Source organism: Hirundo rustica, chromosome 7 (assembly GCF_015227805.2).
Source record: "Hirundo rustica isolate bHirRus1 chromosome 7, bHirRus1.pri.v3, whole genome shotgun sequence".
NCBI classification, from domain to species: Eukaryota; Metazoa; Chordata; class Aves; order Passeriformes; family Hirundinidae; genus Hirundo; species Hirundo rustica.
Window position 1 is genome coordinate 9,277,474 of NC_053456.1, and position 20,361 is coordinate 9,297,834.

Genomic DNA, 20,361 nt, shown 5'->3' on the forward strand with positions numbered 1-20,361 from the left:
ATTCAAAAGATCTTTTTTTTTTTTTTTTTTTTTTTTCCAAAGGAAAAACGTTTACAGTCACCAAATTAATTGTCTTTGAAAGAAAAATAAAATTAAAGCTGAATAAATGTACATCTTCACTCAGTTTCTAAAACTCTGGTTTTGGAAATGGAAAAGTTTCCCATTTTATAATGACACTTCTTGTATTCGTGTAAAATTGTAGAGGACTGCATGGAATGTAGCTCCATTTTATTAACTCCTCCCTCTGTTCATACAGATTGAGTACTCGACACCATCATTTTGAAATGTACATATTGCACCAAGTCTGGGCACACCTTCATCAGGGTCCCAGCGTCATTAATACTCTCCTCTTAATGCAATTTCTTGCACTGTAACTCGATGGCACAACCTCTGACCTGCGTGAGGGTGCAGAACCTTATTAATGCACCTTGCTGAAGGAACTCGAAACCCTACGTTCAGCTGACTCACCAGGCAGATGCGTCTCACTTCTAACCGGACCTGAGTGAAGGGCATAAGCCTTGTCATGGAGACAGGGTGATCCTGTAGGACAGCCTGGGAATAACTAAGCTTGTAGCAAAAAGCTTTGGGCTTCTGCTGATTGAATGACTCACAGAGCTAAGCCCAGCGAAGCTGGTAAATTTTACCCAACAGAGCTTATGCAGATTTTGGCTTCAATCCAGCAGAGCACTTAAGCACATGCTTAATTATACGCAAACGACATAGAGCAATTGAGGTACGCACGTGTTGCCGGGTGAAAGACTTTATTTAGAGAAACGTGGAAAAGTTGGTAACCCCTGAAAGAGGTGAAGTTGAGAGGTGCAAGCGACACCGTGTCACAGCCCTGCAGCGGTGCAGCCAGTTTGGGTGGAGAGCTAGTCCAAGGAAGGCGTTGGGTTTTAAGATTTGGCCTCTAGCGATTCTCCAAATAGTTTACTCTGCAGGGTCATGGCAAACATCGTGACCATGGAGCTTACAGCGCAGAAAAACTCACGCTGGGACTTTCAGATGGATTTGGAGGCCCTGAGAATCCCAGTGACACCAGCTCTGTAATGGGACTGGCAGTCTGCAGTGGGGCCTCACCCCAGAGATGCGTCGGGAGCGGGGAACCAGATCAGGCTTTACTTCTTTACATTGAGGGTGGCAGAGCCCATGGACAGGCTGCCCAGGGAGGTGATGGAATCTCCCTCTTTGGAGACATTCCAAACCCACCTGGACGCGTTCCTGTGTCACTTGCTCCAGCTGACCCTGCCTGGGCAGGAGGGTTGGACGGGATGATCTCCCGAGGTCCCTTCCAGCCACAACTGCGATAGCTACGCCTTCTCCCTGACACCGACCGCGGCCGCTCCGGCCTTCTCTCCTCCGGCAGGCCCTGCTGGGCATTAAGCCGCTGGCACGACACCGAGGGGCGCGGGGCCCCGGCCCCGGCCGAGGCCGATGCCCGAAGGGTCTCTCCCGCTCCGCCTCCGCTCGGGGCCGGCGCGGGCAGCGCTCCCACGGCCGCGGCGGCCTCCTGACCCGCGCGTAACCCGGCACCGCCCGCCCCGGCAGCAGCCGCAGCCCCGGCGGGGCTCCCGGCTCCCGTTCTCGCTTCCCCATCGCCGTCATCGCCATCCTCCTCCTCCTCCTCCCGTCCCGCCGGTCCTCCGGGCGCGTTTCCCGTGGTGCAGCGCGCGCGCGGCGCTCTGGCCGGGTGTCGCTGTCACCGCCCGCGGACGCTCGGCGGAGCAGCAGGAAGGAGCCGCCGCCGCCGCCGCCGCCGCTCCCCCCGGGCTCCCCCCGCCGCCGCCGCCGCCCCGCCGGCCCCTACTGCCCGCGCCCCGCCGCCCCCGCCATGCCCGGGGCCGCGGCACGGCCGCTCTGAGCCGCCGCCGCCGCCGCCGCGCCCCGGCCCGGCCCGGCCCGGCCGCCTTCTCCTCGCAGCTCTGCGGCCGGTAAGTGCCGGCGGGAGCGAGCCGGGGCCGGTCGGGGCCGTTCGGTGCGCGGAGGGAGGGAGGGAGGGAGGAGGAGGACGGGGAGGGGAAGGAAGGGAAGGGGGGGCCGCGGCGCGGCGCGTCCCGCATGGGCCGCGCTTGGCCCCGGCGCGGAGAGGCCGGCGCGGAGCGGGGGATGAAGAGGCGGCGGGCGCCCTCCGCCCGCTGCTCCCGCGCCTCTCGCTGCTCCCGCTGCTCCCGCTGCTCCCGCTCCCCCGGCCGGAGCCGCGGGGCCTCGCAGGCCGCGCCGGGGCGGCGGGGATGGGGCCAGCGGGGCCGCCTGACAGACGGACAAAGAGCTGACGGACGGACGGACGGACGGACAGCGCGTCCCCCCGGCCCCGTCCTCCCGGACCGTATCCTCCCGCTGCCCGCCTCTCCATTGTTCCCGGTGTAAGATAGGTGAAGCGTGCCGACCTGCGAACAGTCATTTCGTTTGGTTTTATTTCTGCATAACCTTCTCAGAGTCTCCTCTCAGCTGCTCGGAGGAAGCTTTTGCAAGGCACCTCTTTTCCCCAGCGTCGGGAGCTGCTAACAAGTGCCAGGCTGGAAGTGGCTTGGGAGAGCAGGGGGGACCAGTAGGAGTTGAAGAGAAATTAGTTGGGCTTCAAACACTTTCACTCATCAACATCATTCCTCCCCCGATTCCTGCCAAACCTCAGCTGGGGTGAGTGCAGCAACGTCTGCATTAAGCTGGCTCATGGAAAGGGAAGACATTTATGTTGCAAACATAAACCATCTCTCTGATCACTTTGTTTTTGTAAACTGTTCAGGGCAGCTGTGAGAAATTTTGCAGAATGATTTAAGAAAAAGTAGACAATGTGGAATCCAGTGATCACAACTTTAGTCTTGCTTTGAAAGTCTGCTTGGAGCAGACCTGTCTCTGTCTGCATGCACGTGACATTCTGGTCCAAGAAGTTGTAGATGGGAGGGATGGCTTAGTCTTGATAAGCAGCATCTTTGCCACTGGACAGGACAAATGACAGAGGACTGTGGTTGGTGGTTTTTTTTTTTTTTTTTTTTTTTTTTTTTTTGTTTGTTTTGTTTTGTTTTAAATAAGATGTCAGTTTCATTGTTTATTTCTGTACTTATTTGCAAATGTCAGTAGTACTTTACAAGCTTGCTAGGAACCTGGGCCCTACCCATCATGCTTCAACATTTTGGAGTGCCCATTTCCAATTTCGTTGTTGTAAGTGGTATAAATTTTGTAACCATTCTCCATGAGTTTGGTGAATTTGCCTTGTGAAGGGAAGAAGTAGAAAAACAGTACTACCCTGCATCAGTTTTTGCAGATGTTCTTATCCTGTTCTCAAAATCAGTCCAGATAAACCAGTGGTCCGATTGAGACTTAAAATCTGTCCTGCTGTGTGAAAAGTTTGCATACCTTCAGGCAATGTTAGTTTTCCAGTGTTCATTTCCAGTGTTTGGATTTGTGCATTGTCCAGTGACAGCTGTCATCTGCAGGAGTTTTGGCTGCACCGGAAGCTCTGGAGCATGTGAGGCCTGCTTTCCTGTGGATCTCGTGGGATTTGCAGGCTCTTGGTACAGGGTACAGACACATTCAGAGGAGAGACAAGCAAAGCCTGCTCCTGTTGCTGTGATTTAGGAAAACAGGATTCATTTTCAGTTGCAGTTTCCTGAAAACTGTTGTCATGGCCTTTCATCATGAATGCACAACAGAATGTATGTGTGTGTTCGGTTTCCAAAAGCGTTTTCTTTGTACTTTTTTCTGGATGTCTGCATGCCCCTCTTCCCCAAGAATACTTGTACTCAGTCAGTGAGATGATATAAACGAAGAAAGCTGAAAAATATGAGGATGATCTCTTGTATTTAGACTGCTGTGTGCACGTGTACTTCTGTCTTCGCTCCTCAGGCTGAGACCTGGGAGATCAGATGTGTATGTAATCTATGCTTCTGCTATTGTCTGTCTTGTCCATGTGTGTTTTATGTCTACTGCATTGCAAACATATTCTGTTTTTGGAAAAATCCCTAATATAATGGATCATGAAATCAAACTATTAAGTGGGTAAGTAGCTACTTGAAGAACCACAGAGATTAAAAAAAAAAAAAAAAAAAAAAAGGGAGAAGAATTATTCAGAAAAGTTATATTGCAGGCTGAATTGTTCACATGAAGGAACTTGGGGAGTATTGTTATGTAGATTTTCAAAAGGTGGTTTTCCTTCTGAGTTCAGTGTGTACAAGTTTATTTGTATGAGGATTTAGGGCACTGTGGAGAATGGGGTTGTTCTAAAGACAGTTGATGTAAAACCGTTGAGGTTGGAAGTTTGTACTTTCTGTGTACCAGTAATGTTAGAGTTGAACTGTGAGAATGCTAATAATAGATTACTCTAGTGAAATATGGTGATGGTTCATCTTAAGGAGTTTAGCTCACTCCTAGATGCGTTCTTTGCACTGCAGGTTCAGTAATACAGATTTGCAAATAGTGGAGCTCAGGCTGTCTGTTGTTAGCATATGGATTTAGGTTAAGCATTTAAAAATTACTAATGGGGAGGAAGTGTAATCTGGGGAGAAGCATGGTGGGTTTGGTTTTTGTGTCTGCTGCAAGACATTTGTGATTTTTTTGTGACTGGAATGTATGTAGTGTCTTCCTCTGGTGAGAATTGCTGTGTGGGCTCTTACAAATGGAGACCTGTCTGTATGGAGCAGCTTGATGGAGTGGGTCTTAATCTATCAAAACCCCTTTAAGTGTTTAGCATAATTTGGGATTAAGTTTGATTTAATTCTGGCTCTAATATAAAACACATTTTTCTCTGTGAAATAACAGAAGTTAAATAAGAAATAGTAACACTGGGGTAGTGTCTTTCGTAAATGAAGATACTGCTGTTACCCTAAATATGGAATGAAGCATCCAGCTTTTTTTGTCCAAACTTAGCATGTCTCATATATTAAATGAATGGCACAAGCACTGAAAAGTAAATACCGGTGGAAATACATTTTACTTTGAAACCTCTTAAATGGATCTAACAGAGAAACATAGGTTTTATTTAAAATAAGTACTCCTCTACTTTGCCTGACATTTTAATGATAGCTGCCTTTCAAACCAGCATCATTTATGATGAAATAGATTCAAGCCTTCAGCCTGCAGTTGGATCTGCATATCTGAGTGTTTAAAGACAAAAGTGGTCCCACAAAGGCTCCGTGGTTGTAACCAGACATGGGTGTCTGCCTCTATCAGGTTGCAGGGCTTACGTAAAGGATCAGTACTGTGATTAAGTTCCACTTTAATTTGTTTAGGGTTTTTTGAAAGAAATACTTCTGGGAAAAATCTATTTCTTGGATTACTGAGATTCGTGTTGTTTTTTTTCTTTTCTTTTTTCAGTTCTGTAAATTGGTATCTTGCAGGAACCCTTGTACTAGTATTGAGTTAAATGTACAAACTTACTGGTTTTTAACAGCTGAGACATAGCTATTGACAGGACATGTCAGCAAAGCACAGCCATTGGCTATAATATGTAGTTGTATGCCAAGCACAAATTTCTGTCTAAGGAAGGAAAATCTATTCAGATTTTTATGAGATTTATTTTCATTTACACAAATGCTGTTAGTTACCTTATTTCAGTACTTTCCAGTGAAGTTAAATGCTCAGCCCCATCTGTTTTACTCATTAGCTGGTACTCTGTATAAATTTTAAATATACATTTTTTAATCTACAAAGAACAGAATGTTTTATACATCAGCAGTAATTCCATAAACTACACAAGCGATAAAATTTTAAACTATTTAACTTACAAATTATTGTACAAATTAAAATACAATAACATATGTGAGTATTCAGATATTATGTGTGATTAAATTATCTTCCCCTGACTCCATATAGAGATATTTTTTGTATATCATTCAGCATGTTGGATAAAATACTTGGAAAAAATCTATAATATGTTCTCACAAAACTTGATTGTAAGTTTGTCCCAAGGGGAAAATTCACTGTCTTTTAGAAAGACTGTGGAATCCACAACATGCAGAAGGGTTAGAATCTCCTGATAACTTCTTTCACACTGTCAGAATGTTATTTTGGGAGATAATGTAGAAGCTGGTACTGCTTTTGCTCCAAAATAATTTTTAATATACTGTTAGGATATTATCAGTGTGTTAGTTTATTCCAGGCTATGATATCAAGAGGTAGCAGTGCAAGAACTGTAATGTAGTTAATGTATTACTAACTTATATGATTTTATTATTTCATTGCACTTTTGAAAACAGCAAACCACAGCTCAATAACAGCGTGTGTATTGGCCTAATCCTGGAGCTGATATACTCTACTGGCATATTAGTATCACAGTATCTGCATCTTGTCACGGTATGTGCAGAAAATCTTAAGACAGTGCTGTCTAATTCTTCCCTTATGACTAGGATGACATTTTTATAAGCGCAGAATTAAACAGTCTGATGATAAAATGAAATCTGTGTGGGAAGAAGTTCCAACCTGCAAACAGCAGTAGGGTATAATTTATGAATAGCCTATCAAATATAAACTGTCTAGATCTCTTGCACTGGAAAAAAAACAAGAAATCCAACATAAGAACCAAAACCAAAAATCAAGGTGCCTGTAAAATGTCCATAAAATAGTTTCTTGATATAACATGTGATATTACTCATGTGTAAAGCTGTTGTGTTATCTGTGTGAGCTCAGCTATGTGACTGCTAAAGCCTTCTGCTCTAAAATACTTTCAAATGGCAGCTACATCTGCAAGGTTAAAAAATGCCCATTCATAAAAACTTGTACAACTGTCTTAAATGTTTTTATAATAATTTCCCATAAAGTCTCTATTAACTATTGCTACTTATGCACCCCACCATGGATATAAAAGACTTCATTAGAGAGGTTTGCAATGCCAGCAACATCGTGACGGGGTCATGTTACCTTAGTGCAAGAGGTGAAGTGAGAAATACTGATGCTGTGCAGGTATGTCATAGTCATGTGATCACTAGTAGTACTCAAGAAAAGGGAAAAAACAACTTTTTACGTTCTCTGAATATTAACTGCTATGTGATTGCCCTGAAAATTTGCAAGATTTTTCTTTCTTTGTTGTTAGGATTGCATTTGAATCAAGGAAGTTGCGATAATGCCCCTAAAAAGTGTGTGTGCATGTAGATGTATATGTATACTTGTATTTATGATTCTGTCTGGCATAAAGCTCTAGTCCTGGAGAATGAGAAATGTTCATCATAAAGTGAAGTTTATCTTGCCAAACAATAAGCAGCATATTTTAGTGCCTGGGATGTCACTGAGAATGGCGAAGCAAGGAAGCAGTTTCTAAATGCACTGGGTTTCTGCAGGCTTCTGTGGGTACTGAAAGCTCTTCAGGCTTGCTTTCAACAAGTGATCTTTAGTATTGCACTGCAGACATTCTTCAGTTTTGTAAAGGCAGGGAGGAGGGAGCAAAGTGAATATGTAGGCCAAGAAATAAATACATTTCACAGGATCCATGGATGATATTTTTTAGTTTATAGCCATTATAATTGTCAGAATTTCCAGATTCAGTGGATGATTTCAGATTGTCTCTAATAGGAGTACTCTGAAGCAAATTACCATCTCCTGAGGCATGATTCTCCTCTGGTTTTGACCACATACACGCAGTGGTTTCTAACATAGGTCACTGTTACGTGTCAGTCTCTATCAAACAAAATACATGTGGGATGGATGACAATTGTCAGGCTTTTAAGTTGGGTCATTTATAGTGCTGAGCAGTTCTTGATACTACAGTAACTATATACAGAAATTGAAGATGTTCTCTTTTGTATCTATAAAGTTTCTTTTAATGAAAAAGTCCTTCGTGGTAGATGGTAAACTCAACCAACTCACTTTTTGCTAGAGTGATCTTGCACTGCTTACTTTGAAGAAAGTTTTTGTATTGACCACTGTAGATCAACTGCAGAGGGAGGTGGTCAATCCTCAGGGTACCAACATGTGATACAGTTACTTTACCAAGATCACTTGCAGATTTGCCAGACATGTCCATGAAATTTTGGTTTTCAACTTATGTTTTGACCTTATAACTGGTTTTCTTGAAAATAAAGTCTAATGTGAAGGTACCCTGAGTGAATATTGCTTTAACAATATCAAATAAAAATGAATCTTTCATATGGGAAAGACTGCTGTCATGCTTCAAGGAGGAAAGCTTTATTGGGCTGTGGTTCTCAGGAGCTTCCTCTGTCACTGGTGAACCTGACAGTTATGTTTTGTGATTAATTTTTGTCTGAGTCAGCAAAAAGATTTCAAAGTTACATGATTGTGTTCTGAAGAGCAGGAAAGATGGTATTATCGTGGTGTATAAAGAAGACAGGAAAAGCTGTTTGGCTTTAGTGTTGGGTTTTTTTCCTGGTAGAGATTATGAAGTTGGCTTTTTAAATCGCTCATAGAAAAGAATTTTTCTGTGTTTGAAATATGGTTTTTTATCATCACCAATGATGAAATTAAGTTACTGAGAGGGGGATTAAAATAGAGTTTATAGAAGAGGAGCACCCAGAGGATGATCATCCAGTTGTCACAGTGTTTTGCTGGAAGATGTGGAGTAGGTGGCAATTTGTAGACAAAACCAGTGGGCTTGTTGTCTGAATCTGACAGTTAAAAGTAGATCATGCAAACCAGGCGTGTTCAGCTGGTGCCTGTTAGGAATCTGTACTCAGTGTTACGTACACTATATTGGATCCAGTGTAGTGCAGCTTGAAGTGTGAGTTTACTGTCACTTTCCAAGGAACGGCGATGTAAAAGGACAAACTGACAGAAAACCTCATCTGTCAGTTCTTTGCGTGATCTTGCATTTTACTGTCTAGTGTGACTTGGTGTCACCCCTGGATTACATTCCTTGTAGGTCACAGGACAGGCAGGGGGCTTCCTGCTGGTGGGGCGGTGATGAATGTGGCTGCACATGCAGAAAGAGTGGAATCTGATGTAGTTACATCTTATGTGTCTAAAATTTGCTGTAACATTGGACAACTCTTCATTTCCCACGTTTGGTTGGACACAAATTCAGGAGAGAAGTCTTGGCTCTCGTGCTTCTATCTTGGGTACTTGGACAGGTAGTGATAGGGCAAGGCGTAATGAACTGAAACAGGGTAGATTTAGAGTAGATGTTAGGAAGAAATTCATGACTCTGCAGGTGGTGAGACACTGGAAGGGGTTGTCCACAGAAGCTGTGGGTGCCTCATCCCTGTCAGTATTCAAGGCCAGGCTGGATAGGGCCCTGAGCAGCCTGGTCTAGTGGAAGGTGCCCCTGCCCATGGCAGGGGATTGGAACTAGGAGATCTTTAAGGGCTCCAGCAATCCAAACCATTCTAGGATTCTGTTACAAATTTTTGCCCTATTACCTCTGGGACACATCTTTGCATTGAGGGAACCTGGGTGAGTGGAACTGCATCATTGTGTTCAGGGCTTCAGGAGCTGAGACTGTGAACATGGTTAGATAAGGAACCAGTATCTGAAAATCAATTCATAAAGGCAGAATATGCTGGATTTTTCTTTCATCCAAATCCTATCAGGATATTTTCTGACTTTGCAGATTGGTTTCCTGCTTGCTTAGTAATATGGATTATATTGAATGTATTTTACTAAGACTTGGCTTCATTGTGCAGTTTTTTGACTACGGGTTCTCAAAAATTTCAGACCTGTTTGGAATGGTAGCCCTTAATTATTGGTCTGTCAGTTAATGGCATCAAAAACCTTCAAGATTTTTATTCCTAATAATTACAGGAGCTGTTATAAACGCATATCATATCTTTTGATCATTCTGAATTCCTGTTTTAGTGTATTCTAGGACTTAATTAGTGAGAATTAGCTGCAGGGCACCAAAGTCATTGAGGTAGAATCCAATTTCCACAACCTTTTTAGTCAAGAGGGCACAATCCTGAGAAGTCTGTGTTTTAGTTTTTGGATTATTTTCAGTGTTAGTTAATGGGCCAGGATATGTGTGTTATTATTGCTCTTATAAAATACTTTCTAGACATCTCATGTTTTGGCTTGCCTCAATCTGAAAATGGGCTTAAGTGCCTGAAAATTGTTTGAGAAATTTAAAACAGTAATGAGGAAAAATCACCCTGGGGTATGTGGTAGAAGTCAGCGGGATTCCTTGTTCATACCATTTGTGAAGTATCAAGGGCAAGAGTTACCTGGAAGTTCTTGCTGAGGTTGTGGATAGTCTTTTGAAGAGGATACACTGCAGAAACACACTAGATTTAGTACTTGATTTGCCTTTTTCCTTTTGAAGTGAGGGTCATTCAGATTAAAACTGAATTTTTAAAAGGCTGATTTACAATTCTGGAATTTTATGTAAGTGGGATAGGAATAGTTCTTAGTTGATTTAATCTGACCACAAGTGTTGGCTAGCAATAGGGAGGTGGTGGATTTGTTGCAACAGTGTGGAAAAAAAAAATCCTAGCTGAAGACGAGTATGCTCTTAAAAAAAGCCCCTTCTTTGTTGTCTCGGCAAATGTACATGGGCTGTAACATGCTTGTGTTCCAAGAGGTGTTTTGAGAAAGTGACCTGGTTGCTCACTTCCATGATTTTAGTTTATATCTACTCCTTCCCGCTCTGGCTGATTTCATACTGTCTTTAAATACTAACACATGTCAGTTTATGTGCTGACTCTTCTGTTTATTCTTGATGAAGGTGCTTGATACTGTTCTGATGCTGTTTAGGCCACAGCTATTCCTGATTCCACTGATGAAAATTGCTCCTTGGTGCCCAGTTTGTATCTGCTTGAATATTTGAAGAAAAGTGATAGATTTTCTTATTCTGGTTCGCTGTTGGTTAGTGCTCTCCCTGATGTAGTGACACAACATCCTCTGCTCCTTGATTTTTATCATGCTTTAAAGGAAAGAAAGGGCCACCACCAGGGTATACAGGATAGATGCTGCTTCTAGTGACACCTAAATCATTGTCATTGCATTGGTTTTATATTCCTATAAAGCTGCCATCTCTGAAGGGTCCAAATGCTTTTTGGAAATGTCATGAGCATTTTGACAAGTAACTGCACCTGTGATTCTTTTTCTTACCTGATGAGATTATTATATGGGCTTTTTATTTTTTTTTTTTCTATTGACTATATTACATGTGTGTTGTCTTGTGTTTATGTTAGCAAATGTGAGGCAGATATTTAATTTTTAGTCGCCAACGGTATTAGTCTTATGGAATAGGTAGGTTGCTAAAAGGCCTTTTTTTAATATATGTAGGGTCGACCTATAGGGTTTGAAGAGTGGAGCAGTGAGTAGAGATCCATGTCTTTGAGCTTTAGGCTCTTTCAGGTTTCCTGGCCCAGATTTTTGGCCCCATCTTTTCAAGTGGGCCACTGAAGGTAACACTGTAGTATTTGAAAAACAGAGCAGAAAGCATAGGCTTTGCTTGGTCTGTCTGGGGCGAATCTTTTGCTAAAGAGGTATTCATTCCATCATGTTTTGGAATAACTGGATTATTTGAGTTTCTGTTCCATGTGTAGATAGATGAAGGGTGTGTTTGAAACACAGCTGAAATGAAATAAATACCCATTAAAAATGAAGTTACACTGAGGTGTGACAATGCTTCCTCTGCAGAAGAATGAGATGAGAAAATGTTCTTTGCCTGGTAGAAAGTTAATCTAGAGAGAGCCAAGCATATTTTGTAGAATTTGTTTGGAGATGTTATGCAGAATGTAATCTTACCCGGAATAGGTTTGCTAAAATGAAGTTAGGGAAAAAAAATGCCTACTCTGTGCATGATGATGTGCTAAAGTTGTAATTGGAACTTAGGAGAATGGTTCCTGTATTCTAAAATACTTGAGTTGCTTTCACAACCTGGGATCCCATGTTGAAATAACGTCTTCGATTGCTGAAGTAAGATCTAGAAATATCACCTATGCTCTGTAAGATCTATTGTTATTCGTGGCCTTCTCACCTTAGGTTTAGAACAGTGTTTTTTTCCTGTAAGTTTTCCTTGTGCTGTCATGTATGTAAATGAGGAGTGTCTTCCAGAATCTCTAAGATGGCTTTTGCAGCTGACTTCCAGGTTTTTCAATCAAAAAATATTTCATATTTATTTATTGGTTATACTTCCGTTAGTTTATTATCCGGTGTTATTTAATCTATGTGGATGTATTAAGTAATAGTCTTGAACTTTTCCGTAATTACTGTTTTTCTTTAGTACACGTAGATGGCCTTTTAGAAAACAATGAAGCTGAAGTAAAGATATTACAAGAAAAGCATGCTTTTAAAAGAGCAATTTTAGGTGTAAGCCAAGTATGCAAGCCTTAAAATTGCAGCATTGAGCTTTACCTGTGCCACTTAATTTTATCATCTTCCTTATATTACTAATATATTGCACCTTAATATTATACCATAATATTTCATGATACATGAACCCCAAAGCCCCCCTACCTTGTTGAATGACCATAAATTGAATAAGCAGCTGCTCTGTACTTCGCTTTTTTCTTGTTGCATAACATGTATTCTCTTACTGTGCTCTGCGTAATCCTGCTCTGAAGGCAAAATGAATATATTTCTTTGTGGAGTTTCTGTAATAGTTGTCAGTAGGTTTGTGAGGCCCTCCAGAGATAGTGTGTACTGCTTGTTTCACACCTAAATCCTAGGTGGATCATTGCGCCTGATTTAGAGACAAGAAGCGGAGAGATGGAAGGGGGAATGATTTGCCAAGATAACAGATATGCCCCAAAAGCAGTGGCAGAGTCATAAAAAGAAGCCAAATCTCCCATAATTCTGTTACATCACGGTGGTAAACAATGTTTTTCTTTCCAAAGTCTAACTGTCATGCTTACCTTTTCTTGTTGGCAGTCCCACATTGGTATGCTCCGTTCCTCTAGTGATTCTCCAGCAAAGTGGCTGCTCCGTGTACGCTGGAAACCTTCTGCTGGTTGGGATTTCTGCTCGGTGGTTAGGGAGAGGCCAGACCTCTCTTGCCCACCTTCTCACAGCATTTTTCTCAGTCACTGGTGCAGGCTTACCTTTCCATCTGAGGTGTGCTGCTTCTCCCCTCAGGGGCTGTACTGGCTGCAGGAACAAGAGCACCACAAACTGATTAGTTCACCCTTGTGACCTATATTGAACATTGCTTGTTATTACAAGTATTTTACTATGCCTCAGGGAGAGGAAATGGATATTTCTTATTTTATGGCTGGAGAATTGGTGCCTGTGAGCAAGACGAATATTTGTATTTGGTGTGGATGTCCATTGAGCTCTTTAAGAGCTTTTTTTAAAATTAAAATAGCAGCAGTGCGTTCATTTTTATATTTTTGAAGTATTGCTGTAAGTGACGTAATTGCAGCCCTGTGTACTCAGCATTTTGGGTAAATCTGACCCAAATGTGTCAGAATAAGCAGCCAGAAAATGTGCCAAATATAATTATTGATCACCTATTTTTAAAAGAACAGGTAGAAAGGGCTTGATCCTATTTTGCAAGGTAATGTTCAAATGGTCATGTTTTTTTCATGCACTCTGTGACTCATGCATGTTTTGGCAATTGTAACAAACAGAGCAAGGATATTATCATCTGTCTCACTAGTTTCACATGTTTTTATGCAGCATTCCATCCACTGTGCTGTAGAAAACCACATATGTATGTATATGTATATATATATACACACACACACACACACATGCACATATATTTATGATATTTGTATTTTTAAAAAGTACAGTACCACTATTTGTGCTTGGGATTGCCGTGTCTCACTTGCAGGATCTTACACTCAACCTTGTTGAAGTTCATGAAGTTCACACAGGCCCATCTCTCCAGCCTGTCGGCGTCCCTCTGGATGGCATCCCTTCCCTCCAGGGCATCCATCACTTGGTGTCTTTGGGAACTTGCTGAGGGTGCCCTCATTCCCACTGTCCACGTCCTCTCTCAGTGCAACCATCCAGCCAATCCTTTATTCACCCAGGAGAAGGAACATGTGCACATACATATACAGATCTTTGGTGTTTGGGCCAATTTGAGAGCAACAGCGGGTTGTCATCTTCTGTAAAGCAGCACTAGCACAGTGCTTGTGATGAGTAGAGATGCTTCACAGATACTTGCAGATGGTAACAAAGTTGTAAGACCCAAGGAGTTTAAGGGCTTGTAGAAAAAAATAATTAAAAAAAAAAATCACACTTTTAAAAATCTGAGCATTAGAATAGGCACCAATGATAAGGTGGACTCTCAGAGTTAGGAGGAGGGATTGTCCCTTTCAGTGATGGGCTCAGCTTTGTGATAGAACCGCACTGTTGTCAAAATCAAATGTAAAACCATTTGACACATTATCTGAATTATTTTTATAAAATTTCAGCTTGGGACGTGCATGAGATAGATGAAGTTTTACCAAATTTTCACCAGTTGGACTGAAGTTATAAAATGCTACTTAGAAGATGCTGGGTAGCTTTAGGAGTGTGCGCTGCTAGTTTTCCTCAATATAAATGTCATCAGAGGTCTCCAGAGTGAGCACTTTTGAGTGTCCAAGTTTCATGGTGCAAAGACAGAAATCCTGCATTGTTCTTCTGAGGATAACTACCCAGTGGGAGAAATTTCCAGATAAATTCCAAAAATAACTGTTTTCTAGTAGCTTATAACTTAGTGCCACAAAATCAGTAGCTTTTTTTTTTTTTTTTTTTCCCAAGATAAAAAGTAGCATTGCCTTTGAATTTTGGACTATTTAAAGTATGTTTGTGACACTGATGACCCCCCCCGTGGATTTTTAAATACAGCGTCACAAGCATTTCCATATGCACATTCGATATTAAATTATGGTTATGCTGGTGATGATGGAATACAGATTTCAGGATAAGAAAGGTGACAAAGATTTTCACACATGGATAATTTTATGCACGATAAGGAGATTTTCCGTGAGTAATCCTGTTGATTGTAATAGGACTATTCACAGCTCAGTATGAGTGTAAATCTTGGTGAGTTCAGGCCCTGCACTGGCATGTGTTCAGCAACATGGAGCACTCAGAAATAACTGTGCAACAAGTCATAAGAGTGTATCATATGTTACCTTTTAGAATGTGTTGATTTTATGATCTGTTAACCTTTTCATGATGATTTATGTTTGATTGCTTTCTTTTTGCAAGTCAGCACATTCTGATTGATTCTTAAAAGTACTTGCGTGTTAATTTAAAAATCGTTCTTTTAGCTCAGTCTTATTTTTCTGAGTAGGGAGAAGTGAGAATTTTATTTAATATTCTTTATTTAAAACCATCAAGTAGGGTATTATTCTTTACTGTCTAGGCTTCTGCGGTATTGTAAAACTCGAACTTTGATTGTGAAAGCTAGCTGTTTTTCCTTTTATATTGGACTATATCCATATTTTAATAATGCAACTAAATATTTTTTCTGATGTGATGAGAACAGTCAGCGTTTTTCATGGTTTGATAGGGATTTAAAGTGGATGTTAGGGTCCTGCTAAGTTCTAATTTTTCTCTTTCTTTTGGAAGGGCTTGCATTGGTGGTGGCTTCATTCATGGGAGTGCTTAAACATTAGTAGTTTTAAATATGCTATTAGGGCCTGTTGCTGTCTCTTTCGTCATTAGCATTAGGAATAGCAGAATTACTGGTGACTTTTATACTTCATTTTAGGAGGGAAGCATTTGAGAACGTGGATAGCCATGTTTCCCGTGGTCTGAATTTGGCATAGCCGTTGGGTATGTCTGGGCGGCAGCTCTGAGGTGTTCTTCTGTGTGTGCACATTGCCTTTGGGGAGCAGTTTCACAATGCACTTTAATCTGATCCAACCACTGACCACTCCTGGAAGGAGCAGTCCTGTTCCCTGCTCCTGCTTCCTCCCTGCCCAGCTCTCGTATCCTCCACCTGCTCTGTCCCACTGATCCAAACCAAACCTCATGGCTTTTCTGTGGGAATGTTCTTGTCCAACGCTTTTCTCAGTTGCAGAATGCTGTGTTCAACCCAGAGTAGGCAACAAGGAGGTCTGAGGGGAGAGAGGTGCAGGATGCTCCCCTTTGGGCAGGTACCCCCTGTACTGCATTGTTTCTTGCAGTATCATTGAGAGTTGAGTAAATAACAAAACACACCAAATATCCCACTGGAATGGCCTACTGGTTGTAGTTGATTTTGTAGAAGTTTGTCTATTTAGAAAGTTTTACTTATCATGCCAGTAAACTGCTCTGATTATTAAGTGGATGACTTTTTAATTCAGAATAAACCTTTCCAAAGTGAATTCCACCATTCCATTAAATAAGGAAGGAAAAAATTTTGTACTAGAATGAGAATGTTCATTTTGGCAGTTTTTTAGATTTATGTACACTATATTAATGTAAGCTTACAGTTTAGCATGAATAATTTTAACGTGACCATGGGGATGAACCCTAAGAAGCTGAAAGGTTCCCCCAGATTGCCTTTTGAAAAGTTTATTCTGTGTGCTTTTTGCACAAGTAACCTTTATATGTTTTGTGATTTGGGCTCTGCATGTACTCCTTCTTCCAAAAGCTCTTGAAGCAAGGATGTGGGAGTACTGCTCAGGTATGCGTTCTGTAGCTTCAGATATTTGCTCATTAGGAATTTTGCCTTGTCTTACTTTAATGAAAACACACTTCCCAAAATGTGGAGCCAAAATAATGTCATCAGGCTACTCCCAGTGTAAGGTTACCCTGAAACCATTTAATACCTTGGGCTGAGCACAGTGTCAGCTTTTGTGAGGGGAATCTTGGAGGTAGTTTTCATCAGAACACTATCAGGTTGCTACAGGCAAGTTAGAATTGCTGTTGTGCAACCTGGCTTTTGTGTTTGAGTTGTTGTATCTTAGAAAACATGGTCAAAGAGAGCTTATTGCTGTAGTGAAAGTCATATTTTTGTCTCAAGTCTTTGCTACAGTCCTTCAGAAGGAGCTAAGGTTTAAGCCAGAATAGTTGTATTTTAACAACTTTATTTTCCTATTTCCTATTGCCCTCTTTCATTCCTTTTTGCCTTGGAAAGGTAGGGAGAGCATAGCACAGGAGAGAGGGTGGAGTGGCTTATGGATATAGAAAGCAGCTAATCCTGTTTTTTAACACTTAAAAGGAGTAGCAGAAGTTCTAAAGCTACAAAAACTTTCACGGGACAGTGTTTACAAATACGAAAAGTCCATCTTAAGAAAAAAAAGCAAAAACATTAAACTAATTCTGTTCTACAAATAGATACTGAACTGCAGATGATTTTCGTCTTTTGTCTCTGCTGTTAATCCTTGAATGTGCTTTCTTTTCTCCTGTGTCATAAATAGTCTTTTAAATCCAACAGAATTCATGTCTGTGCACATACGGATTTTATTTTTAAAGTGAACCCAATTAGTATCCCTGAGTACTTGCTCATTAAATTAAATAATGCCTTACTGCATGCTTAAGAAAAGAAGGGAGAAGACAGAATAACCCTTACCATCAATTAAGATGGAAAACAAGACCTGGACCAGGTTTTGTACTCTGGTGGCTTACAAATTTTGCTGCTTTCCTTCAGGGTTCTGTTCAGATTACTTCATAGCAGCCACCATCCCAGCAGACTTTTTGAATCAATTAATGTTTTCTCTTGACAGTATTTTTATTTTTGATTCTGTATTGAAATGTTGTCATGGTTTTCATGCAGCTTGTTTTCATTTAAGTGGTTGTTTCTTTAATTAGGAATATTGTCTTTACCACTCAGCTCTCCAGCTCAGTGCATGAATTCTTTGGAAAAGCTGATGTCAGGGTTCCTGAAATGAATGGTTCTGAAGTGCAGCTGGAGGCTTTGGTGAAGCCGCGGTTTCTGAATGGAGCGATGGGGTTCACTGGATGGGGATGTGCTGCAGGCAACTATGGAGCACCCTGTGAAAAGAGAAGGTGCTGGGAGAGTCCTGTGAGGCCTTTTTGGGCCAGACCTTCCCCTTCCTCTCTCTTCCCCAGGGAGCTCTGCCTGATGTCTCTTGTGAGATGCTTTGCCTACAGTAAGGGCTTGGAGAACCTCTACCAAGCAAAACGTATTCTTGAAAGGTTTTGTTGACTGCTCTTTTTCTCTCAGTTTATAGAGGAACTATATACTCTTAGAAAAATCTTGAGGTGACTTGGTGAAGCTTAAAAGAAGTTCTGAAATTCCATTAAAAGCGTCTCTGCAATGGGGATAACAGTGTCTTATGCCAAGAAATTTGCTTGTGAATGTGTATGTGGTTTGCATTTTTGTAGCTTCCCTAGAGATAATCTCTAAGTAAGTTGATCTTTATTTTTACAAACGCATCTTGCACTTAAAAATGTATTTAATCGTTGCAGGCTTGGTAAAGTGATCTTGTTTGAATGCTTTTTGCTTACATTTCTTTATCACACTGTCATTCTTCCAAGAGCACTTCTCATCTTCAATTTAAATGATAGGATTTCTTTTATGTGAGCCGAAAGGTGTCACTTGACAAATTACAAGTGTTTTACTGAATTAATTGCGTTTGGGATGCTTCTTGCTTGGATAAATAGCTTGTTTTTGTTTGTGGTTCGTTGTTTTAAAACATCACCTACAAGTCATGTAACTTACATCCTGTTTCGTCACTTCTCGTGTGCAGCCTAAGACTGTGAGTTCTCACTATTTTCCTATGAAAAGCCAGGTGTTTGAAAGCCTTATTTAATAAGCAGTGCGCTCACTGCACCACTTCTGATACGACTCAAGATGATGACTGGAAGACAACTTGAGGGATTTCAGTTGCATGACTCTGCTAAACCTGCTAGTCAGGGTGAGAAAGAAACTTTCTGTATCCTTTGCAATTGAGGGAGCCGTGAATACCAGTCCACAGCTGGCCTGTCCTCTGGGAAGCTGCTGTTGTCTCACCAGGTGTCCCAAGGTTCGGCATGTCAGGAGTCTTCCTGCCTCTGTTGGTGAGAGTAGCAGGATCTTCTGCACAGTTAAACACTCAGCTTCTCAGCCTGCCTAACTTCCTGCCAGGAAGTAGCTTTAAATCCAGGATTTCCGCAATTCCTACCTAATTTCGGAGTGATGTGGCTGTATCATCCTCCATGTGGAAAAGCCTTGTGTGCTGTTCTTGCCAGTGGCCTGAGCAGACAGATTAGGACCACCATGTTCTCACACTTGATGCTGTTTGTTTTCCCTTGAGTGTGTTTCAGCATCTTGAGCTCTTGTATTCACATACCTGTCCATGTCTTTCCTTTGGAGAATCTGCAGTGACCTGATGGTGTAGTATTTCTGTAGTGTGGAACAAAAGCATAGTGAATGACAATCTGTGTGAGATGTATCCTGAGTATGGATTGACCTCAGATAAAGGCTGAAATGAGTAGATATATCTGTTTTATTTTCCTTGAAGTCTATCTTTTAGGCTAGATATTTAGAATGTTCAACCAAAAGAACCAGTCTCAGCCTTAGGTCTTTTGTTGTTTGCATCATCTTTTACTTGCTCTTAAGAATTTCAGTTCTGTCTCACCTTTCTCACTTGGCACAGGATATTCCAGACCAAAAAGATGATAAATTAATCCTCATTTTCTTCTTTTATGATGTTGTTGCAAGATCTCTGGGAGATCTGCATTGGTGGGAAGATACAGCCTTAGTGCCGTGCCAGGTTTTGTTTGTTTGTTTGTGTTATTGCTGAGAAACTATCAGTGTGGTTTCACAGTTACATCTGAAAAATACTTCATGGGTTATATAATGTCTGCAAGTGGCTATGTGACATAGCAGACCTGCATTTTGCCTTGAAGACATCTCATTCTCTTGTTCTAAATTGATTAATTCGAGAGTCAATTTGTTGCATAGCACTACCTGAGCTCACTCAAGGTATGAAGAAATTGTTGTCCATATTTGAAGACAGATACCGTGAAAGTCAAAAGCACAGTTTTGAACTTCCTTGTGTTAGAAGTGCAGGAGAACAAAAAAGGATAAATCACAAGCATAAATGTGCTGAACAGAATTTTTCCATGTTCTTCTCCTGTCATGGGTGGTTTTGGTCCCTAAAATGGGGTCTTTATATAGGAAGGAAGAATGTTAAAAAGATTGATGACACTCTTTATATATAAAGACATTTAGCTTGGTGACTCTGTCCTCCTGATTTCCAGCAGAGCAAGGCTTACTAAAAATAATAAAAAAAGTATTTGCCTGAAAAGCTTCTTCCTTTGGTGTGCTTCTTAAGTATCTGAAACTGAGAGAGGTCAGACCATCCTGGCTGTCGGCCTTTCTGTGATGTATTCAGAAGTTTAGAACCTCTCACGGTACAGAAGAGGGACAAATGTTCTTTCACTTTTGAGTTATAAGACATGAGTTGCAATCAGGATGTGTTAATCAGCTTTTTACTTTATTTGTTGAGGTGTGTGGTGAGGTGTTGGGGTTTTTTTTTTTTTTTGTGGTGGTTTTTTTTGGTGGTGTTTTTTTTTTTTTTTTTTTTTTTTTTTTTAAAGAAATGGGATTAATTTTACATTCAGAATCTGAAGAACCAATAGTAATATTTTAACCAAAGTACAGTGTAG

At 41.3% G+C, this 20,361-nt stretch overlaps 1 protein-coding gene across 4 annotated transcripts in view; it reads left to right on the forward strand.

Moving 5' to 3' along the window:
* The first annotated feature begins 1,883 nt into the window (after nt 1–1,883).
* The window catches only part of ZNF148 (zinc finger protein 148), a 37,708-nt gene continuing 19,230 nt past the window's right edge, over nt 1,884–20,361 (forward strand). For 3 of the 4 annotated variants that reach the window (XM_040069781.2, XM_040069783.2, XM_040069784.2), the window contains exon 1: nt 2,554–2,637. The gene's annotated coding sequence lies outside the window, so the exon portion shown is untranslated. Of the gene's footprint in view, nt 1,932–2,553; nt 2,638–20,361 lie in introns of those variants that run through there. The other variant, XM_040069782.2, reaches the window with a different exon arrangement.